Below are 8182 nucleotides of genomic sequence, written 5' to 3' on the forward strand. Positions count from 1 at the left end.
CATAGAAATCTCACTCTGGTGAGCATAGAGTTTAGATTATGTGAGTAATTTTTTTTTGAAGTAAGCTTTAGCACAGAAAGTACACAGCCTGTCAAAAAGTACCTAAAACAAATGTTTTATAACTCTTGACAACTTCTTTTTCATGACCTTTAGCTTTGCAGCATGATGCAGCTAAAAATAAATCAGAATAAGGAAATTATGGAGTGACCATTCGGTGAGGCTTATGTCCACGTTTCTAAGAGGACCAAGAGAAAATATCCAAAAATAGACTATTTATGGATTTTTAAATAGTGCATGATGTATGTGATGCCTCTGAGCTCGGAATTTTTGCAAATATATGTCTTATTATCCTGAAAAAGAGAAAGAAAATGAGTGAGTGTATTATATGTTGTTATTATAAGTATAAATTCCAGTTTGGGTATCCTAAGGCTGAAATTCTATGCATACTTATCAGGGAATACACCCAACCAAACTTAGTTTGGTCAACTTCTCAGTAAACATAAACACGTACTAACAATTGTGTTAAAACATATTGCAAAAACAACAGATATACGTTACTGGCATTGTGTACCCTCAGTATCAATTTCAGTGGAAGGTCACTGTAAATTCCATAAGAATTTAGATATTGAGGAACAAGAGTAAAATGGATTATTTAAATTGGGAGCATAAATTTACTGTCTTAAGCATTCCCTAACTGAAATCAACAGGGCTTGGTTCTAAATAAGTGTATCTAGGATTGGGGTGTTTGTGACCTTTTACTGTTTCATAAGCCTCTGTGTTCTCCTTGTGCTCAAAGGGACACCGTCAGAATAGGTAGGCCTTAAAAACTTTAAACCACACTGACAAGTGCTTCTACATGACAAATTTTACCGTAAACGTTGCGGCAATTGTTTTGCTGGTTTCTTGCATAAACCAGGCTTTGCTACAGGCTCTGTATTGTCTGTTTGTCTACTTGGATAGGTATGTTTCAAAGCCTCACTGAGCTGTTATACACAAAATGGATGTACTTGTACAGAAGAGAGGTCATTCTGGCGTAGCTGTGTTTGTGATTTCTAGGGAAGCTGTGTCAATACAATGTTCTAATGGAGGCTCTGAATAAATCTAATAGCCACATAACATCTGGTATGCGCCTGTCCAAGCTTTGTAATGTGTGTCAGATCGAAGTGCCATGTTAGGAGAATTCATTAAGCAAAGACAACAGATAATTAAGCTAGACTTACAAACATTCAATATGCATTGTTTCTAATAGCAATATCCTTACAGGTTTGCAGAATACCCATAAAATAGAGGTACTGTGTAAGGAAACTTGGCTGCAAAAGATGATAGCGCTGTGCGATAGCAAGGAAGCAACAGCCTTTTTCCATATTTCTAGTAGAATTGGGCTCCTTTTCTTTTTGCCTTTATTTACAAGTCATTCTCCCCTTCTTTGAACCTCTGTCAATTACTTCATTTATCTTATTTTCTAATATCCCTCCTTCCTGGATTCCTTTACCCATGCCCCTTGGTTTCTTTCTAGGCCAGTGGTTCTCAACCTGGAATCCCCAGATGTTTTTGGCCTACAACTACCAGAAATCCCAGCCAGTTTACCAGCTGTTAGGATTTCTGAGAGTTGAAGGCCAAAAACATCTGGGGACCCCAGGTTGAGAATCACTGTTCTAGAACATGTGTCGGATTTCTTACCATTTTCCTCTGTCCTTCATCTCATTGACTCCCTTCTCATGCTCTTCTCTGCCTTTTCTCTCTCTCCCCTTCACACAGAACTCTGCTGTGCATAGCTATGGAAATTCAGCTTAGAGTGGTTCTCCTCAGCTCCTCATATCTGATGTCCAACCATCATTCTGATCAGAGAACCTGAGTGCTCTTATGATAGAAAGCTCGCTCTTTTCAAGAAGGATGCCTTCACAGTCATTTCATTTCTAAATATACAATTTAAACTAAATTTTAAAGATGTTAAAAATGATAGTATGTTTGGACTAAAGGACACAATCCAATTGCTAGTTCCAACTGAAGAACATCCATTAAATAAATAGGATGGAGCAAGTATGTTTTATGCTGCCCTGGAGACTAGAATGTGGAACAATGGCTTCAAACTACAGGAAAGAAGATTCCACCTGAACATTAGGAAGAACTTTCTCACTCTGAAAGCTGTTCAGCAGTGGAACTCTGCCCGGGAGTGAGCTGGAGGCTCCTTCTTTGGAAACTGTTAAGCAGAGACTGAATAGCCATCTGTCAAGAGTGCTTTGAATGGGATTTTCCTTCTTCTTGGCAGGGAGTTGGGCTGGAGGGCCCACCAGGTCTCTTCCAACTCTATGATTCTATGATTCTATGTCATGATGTGAACCTCAATAATTGATTAAATAAGTCTACTTTAGCACCAATTAGAAACTGGATTAAAGCACAACACAGACAAAAATGATTATTCCATTTGTATTTTTTAAAAGCAGTAATATTATTGAGTATACATTTTATTTCTAAAGTATAAAAGATATTAATAGAATCATAGAATAGTAGAGTTGGAAGAGACCTCATGGGCCATCTAGTCCAACCCCCTGCCAAGAAGCAGGAAATTGCATTCAAAGCACCCCCGACAGATGGCCATCCAGCCTCTGCTTAAAAGCCTCCAAGGAAGGAGCCTCCACCACAGTCCGGGGCAGAGAGTTCCACTGCCGAACAGCCCTCACAGTGAAGAAGTTCTTCATGATGTTCAGGTGGAATCTCCTTTCCTGTAGTTTGAAGCCATTGTTCCATGTCCTAGTCTGCAGGGCAGCAGAAAACAAGCTTGCTCCCTCCTCCCTATGACTTCCCCTCACATATTTGTACATGGCTATCATGTCTCCTCTTAGCCTTCTCTTCTGCAGGCTAAACATGCCCAGTTCTTTAAGCCGCTCCTCATAGGGCTTGTTCTCCAGACCTTTGATCGTTTTAGTTGCCCTCCTCTGCCTTCCAGCTAGTCAACATCTCCCTTCAACTGCGGTGCCCAGAATTGGACACAGTAAATGCTGCATAGCACTTGCAAGAATGAATAAAGATATAGAAAGGAGAATCTCAGACCTCATTTCTCCATCTACACAGGAACTAAAATCCAGTTTGAAGCTGGCTTGAGGTCAGAGTGTCCACAAAACATACACCTCCAATGCATGCTGCAACATGAAACCAGGCAGAAACCGCATTTTTTAAAAACTCACCAGAAATTCCAGATTAAGTCATAAAATCCACTGAAGCCAATTGGTGTGTATACCATACAGAGCAGGACTCCAAGACCAAAATGTCATGTACTTATGAAGACAGGGCTAATGATGATGTATTTGGAGAAAGAAACCAGATACACAGTTCAGCAGGAAAGTAATCAAACATCTTATCCCCAGAGAGGAAGCCACAGCAGTCTCGTGAGAATGCTTACTTTCCTTTTGTTGCTTTGCCTGAATTGGTCCAGCACTGATTCTCATCAGATAGGCTGTTTCTTTTCAGTACATCTTGCCAGAGGAGGTAGGGGAAAAGCGTATTTCTTGATCTCTGTGGCCACCATCCCAGCTTGGAACTGGTTCATAGGCTGCCTGTGCAGGCATTCTGCAGCAAACCAGTTCTTTTTAATCCATATCTTGGCTCGGATTAAATGGCTGTGTAGAAACAGTCTTAATCATTGCCCTGAATTATACCATCAGATGAGAACTAGTGTTGTGGTTTGTGAAGAAACTGATGCTTCAAAGGATCAGGAAAGGGATTTGGGGGTCTCAGGAGGGGGGTTTATGGGATGGAAGTGACATGGAGTGATGTGTTAATGAGTTTCCTTGGAATTTTCAGGAAGTTAGATAAAGTGAAATCTGTTCCCATGAGAATCTGCCAAAGTTTGCTCTTGAGAGGACTATGGGGGAGTCTGTTACTAGGTCAGAGCAGCTACTACTGCATCACGATAATGTGAAAGAAAGACATTCGCTTTTCCCAGCGGCTTCAAGATAAGCAGCAAAAAAAGCAGGTTACGAGAAGTGACGTCATGGGAGGGAATTGAGGCTTTTAAGTGTACAGCTCTTTGTGAGAACAATGTTGCATTTCAAGTAGATACAACTCCTAAATTCTACATCCTTGCTTCAAGTGTTCAAATTTCTGGATTTTGTGTTTTGTTCATGTTTTCCTGGTTAAGTTTCAAATTTCTGAATTATAATTCCTGTTCAGGTCTTCATGGTTTTTAGTCTGGATTATGTTCAGTTTTCTTTTCAAGTTCTGGATATAATTTTGATCAAGTATATGGATTTTGCCTTGTTTCTCTGTATCACCTCGGAGTACAGTTCCAAGTTTTTGAATTCCTGTGATTTGATTCATGAAACTTAATGCCACCTATAATCAGCAATTTTGGAGTTTCTGGATTAGTCTTTTGGATTTTGGATTGTACTTTTTATTCTGTGTTTTCTTATCTTTTATGTCTTTCTTAATAAACTTTACTTAGTGTATGCTCTTGTCTCTGCATGGTATCTCGGTGAAAGGTTTCCCACAGCTGGGGTGCAACAACTATTGGTCTAAAACAGTGGTTCTCAACCTATAGGTCCCCAGATGTTTTGGCTTCCAAATCCCAGCTTCCAAATCCCAGAAATCATAACAGCTAAAAAAACTGGCAGGGATTTCTGGAAGTTGTAGGCCAAAACACCTGGAGACCCATAGGTTGAGAATCACTGGTCTAGAAAGAAGTGGTTTATGTTATTTCATGATGAATGGAGGTGCTGAAAATAGTTTTTACATCCTGAAGTAAAGCTGGGTATGGCAGTCATTGTGTGAGCAGCTCTGTGCACAGCACATTCAGTCATTGTGCGCAGCACATTTAGTCTTGATCATTTATTTCAGCCTTCTACTCAGGTTTGATCCTATACAACTTCCTTAGTTAGAGTGAGAGAATTGGCTCACTATCTAATCTTTTTAATTATCAAGATGGAGTGTACAGCAACAGTTTGCTGGAATCAGACTTTCCAGTTGAGAAAGTATACATGGGTAAAATCTGTAAAGATCTAAAAAAACATGGATGTTCTGTTGTGCTTTTGATTAAACAGTTCACAGGAAATTCAGTACCAACAACTACCATCAGTCCTCATACTTTATCCCTGTCCTTTGTCCTATAGGCTTAGTGTTAAAATGACATTGTTCTTTCAGTTCTAATTTATTATTGTCCTTCATTTTGTCCACAAGTTCCTTCCCCCCAAATTTCAGTACTCATTACGGCATGGATTATTGGTTGTCAATGATGCTGTTTTTATGTTATTTTTTGTAATGTTATTTGATTTTATTGAGTTATGTTTTAATCTATGGTTGGTTTTAATCTCTGTTGGATTGAGCTTGCTCCCCATGTAAGCCGCCCCAAGTCCCTTTGGGGGGGATCAGGCAGGATATAAAAATAAAGTAGTAGTAGTAGTAGTTGTTGTTGTTGTTTGTTATTATTATTATTATTATTATTATTATTATTATTATTGTTATTGGGTTGTTGTATGTCTTTCGGGCTGTGTGGCCATGTTCCAGAAGTATTCTCTCCTCAATCCACACAGCCCGAAAGACATACAACAACCCTGTGATCCCGACCATGAAAGCCTTCGACAACACATTATTATTATTATTATTATTATTATTATTATTATTATTATTATTATTATTAGATTCTCAAAGGTACACAAGCTCCTTTCATTGGCTCTTAGCAGCAGGGTTTGTTTTACACATAGAAAGAATGATTGACTAATTTTTCAAACATAGCTATTACTGAAAAAGCTTCTTATATAGTTTTAATTTTTATCACAGTAATGCACACTACAAAACAAAGCAGTATGTGATAGTCTAATTGTGCAGGCCTCATTTTACAGCCCCTTCTGCTTCAGGACTGGGTACCTTTCTTCAGATGACAGTCACATTCCCTTGGGAAAAATCAGTGTATGAGAATGTAATTTCTTGGAAGTGATCTGCCAATGGGTCTTTTGCCTTATTTTATTTCTTTTTTTGCCTTTCAACACTCTCCTCTCTCTCTCTCTCTCTCTCTCTCTCTCTCTCTCTCTCTCTCTCTCTCTCTCTCTCTCTCTCTCAGCAAGCTAACAACAGAAGGGTAGGATCACTCTTGATTCCAGCCAAAGGATTTACCAAATTAACCTGAGTGTTACGGTTTGCCTATCTTTGTTTTATATCAGTGGTTCTCAACCTGTGGGTTCCCAGATGTTTTGACCTACAACTCCCAGAAGCCCCAGCCAGTTTACCAGCTGTTAGGATTTCTGGGAGTTGAAGCCAAAACATCTGGGGACCCACATGTTGAGAACCACTGTTTTACACAGTATCCACCCCCAGATCTTGAAAAAGTTACTTTTGAACTAGAAAAACCAAAAATCCATAGTTAACTATTCCAGTCCATGGCTGTCAGTAGTTATTACAATTTCCCATTTGCAAAAAGGGAATAAAAGAGATACATTATTGTTACAGACAGGATTTCTGTGCAGTATTACACGCCCAATACATGACTATACAGAAGTACACACAGCATCACAATCTTTAAATCTTGGTTTTCGATATTGCTAATGCTTCTTGGTTCAGGCTGCATTAAAAGATGTATTTTACCTGTCTATATGTCACTATGGAGAGCTATGTGCATGTGTAGTTTTTTTTTGGGGGGGGGGGAGACAGAGAGCAAGATGAAATATGATATGAAAGATCCATGATCAGATTCTCATTAAAAACATAAACAAAACTAAAAACCTTTCAGGAGACTCAGGAAACTCTAGTTTTAATTAGATCATAGCAATAATAATAATAGAGAAAAATGTGGGTCCCCGGGTGTTTTGGACTTCAACTCCCAGAAATCCCAGCCAGTTTGCCAGCTGTTAGGAACTGTGGAAGTTGAAGTCCAAAACACTTGGATGTTCAAAAGTTGGCAACCACTGGTTTAAGCCATGTTATAGTGTGCATGCCTAGCCTACACATCCACATGTGTGCTAGTGAACGTCTACTCATTAATGCTAATAATACCTTTGGGAGGGCATTTAGGTTAAGAAACAGTGCTGTATGAAAGGGTTAAACCCCCTTTTTGAAACACTCAAAATTAGAGGCATCAATGGTTGCTTTAAAGTGTGTTTTGTCTTATCTTTAGAAAACCAGAGCAATTCAGTACTACTGTCCCACATTAGTAGCCACATCCCCCTTAAATGTAAAGAGACACCCCCATCAAGCAGCCTGAGGAAAGGAGACGTAACGCAGCAGTTTACTGACCAAGCACACATCTACACTGACTATTTACTGCAGTTCAGAGCTGCTTTCAAACTGTGGTGGCCAGACAACAAACTCCCACAAAAGTGAGCCCTTAATGCGCATCAGTGCTTGGTGGTTTGTGTATTTACCATCTCGGCCTCAAGCTGGTTCCAGGATTTCCTATGTAATCATCTGCACAGTGAAACCATGTTCTTTAATACCGGTTTGAAACTGACTTAAGTGGTCAGTGTGGATGGAGTACCCAAGTTAGAATACCTTAATACTGATTGTGGGATAACGTTCCCTTGCTGCTTGATCTACAACCAACAACTTAGGGTTGCTATTAAGGAAATCATCTCCAAGGTTCCCTGCTCAACTCTAATGATTCTTCATATCCAGGACATAGCTATTAAACATCTTTCTCCCCCCTTTATCTACATTGGAATCCCCTCTTTTCTTTTTTGACTGCTCCCTGTTTAGGTATTTTGTCATTGTAACACATTTGTCAGACAACTCTTCAATTTGTATTACTAGACGTTTAGGTGGGTGACTTCCTTTGTAGCTCCCATCTTGCATCTGCGGATGGGTTTTCTTTTTTTTTCTTTTTTTGTTATCTTCATAAGCAAAACTCTGCCCAAACAGACTTCATTTAAGCAAGTAGCACAGCCCTTTTGTTGTAAAAGGAAATTAATACATCTTCAAGAAGACACTGAGCTAGGAAAAGCACCCACTGCTTCATTATAATGCAGTACAATCTGATGTTGTAATGTCTTATCTCACAAGAGGATGTCTGTTCACTATGTGATTTAGATATGACAAACATCATCCTCAATAAGATTTATTCTTATTAGATGACTCTTTGCCCCATGGCTTGGATTTAGAGAGCTTTATATCCCTCAAGTTACAAATATATATATATATATATATATATTTAAAAAGTTGGAGTACATAGTGTATTGTTGGTACAAAATAATATCAGATT

The sequence above is a fragment of the Anolis carolinensis genome, chromosome 1, assembly GCF_035594765.1.
Source record: "Anolis carolinensis isolate JA03-04 chromosome 1, rAnoCar3.1.pri, whole genome shotgun sequence".
NCBI lineage: Eukaryota > Metazoa > Chordata > Lepidosauria > Squamata > Dactyloidae > Anolis > Anolis carolinensis.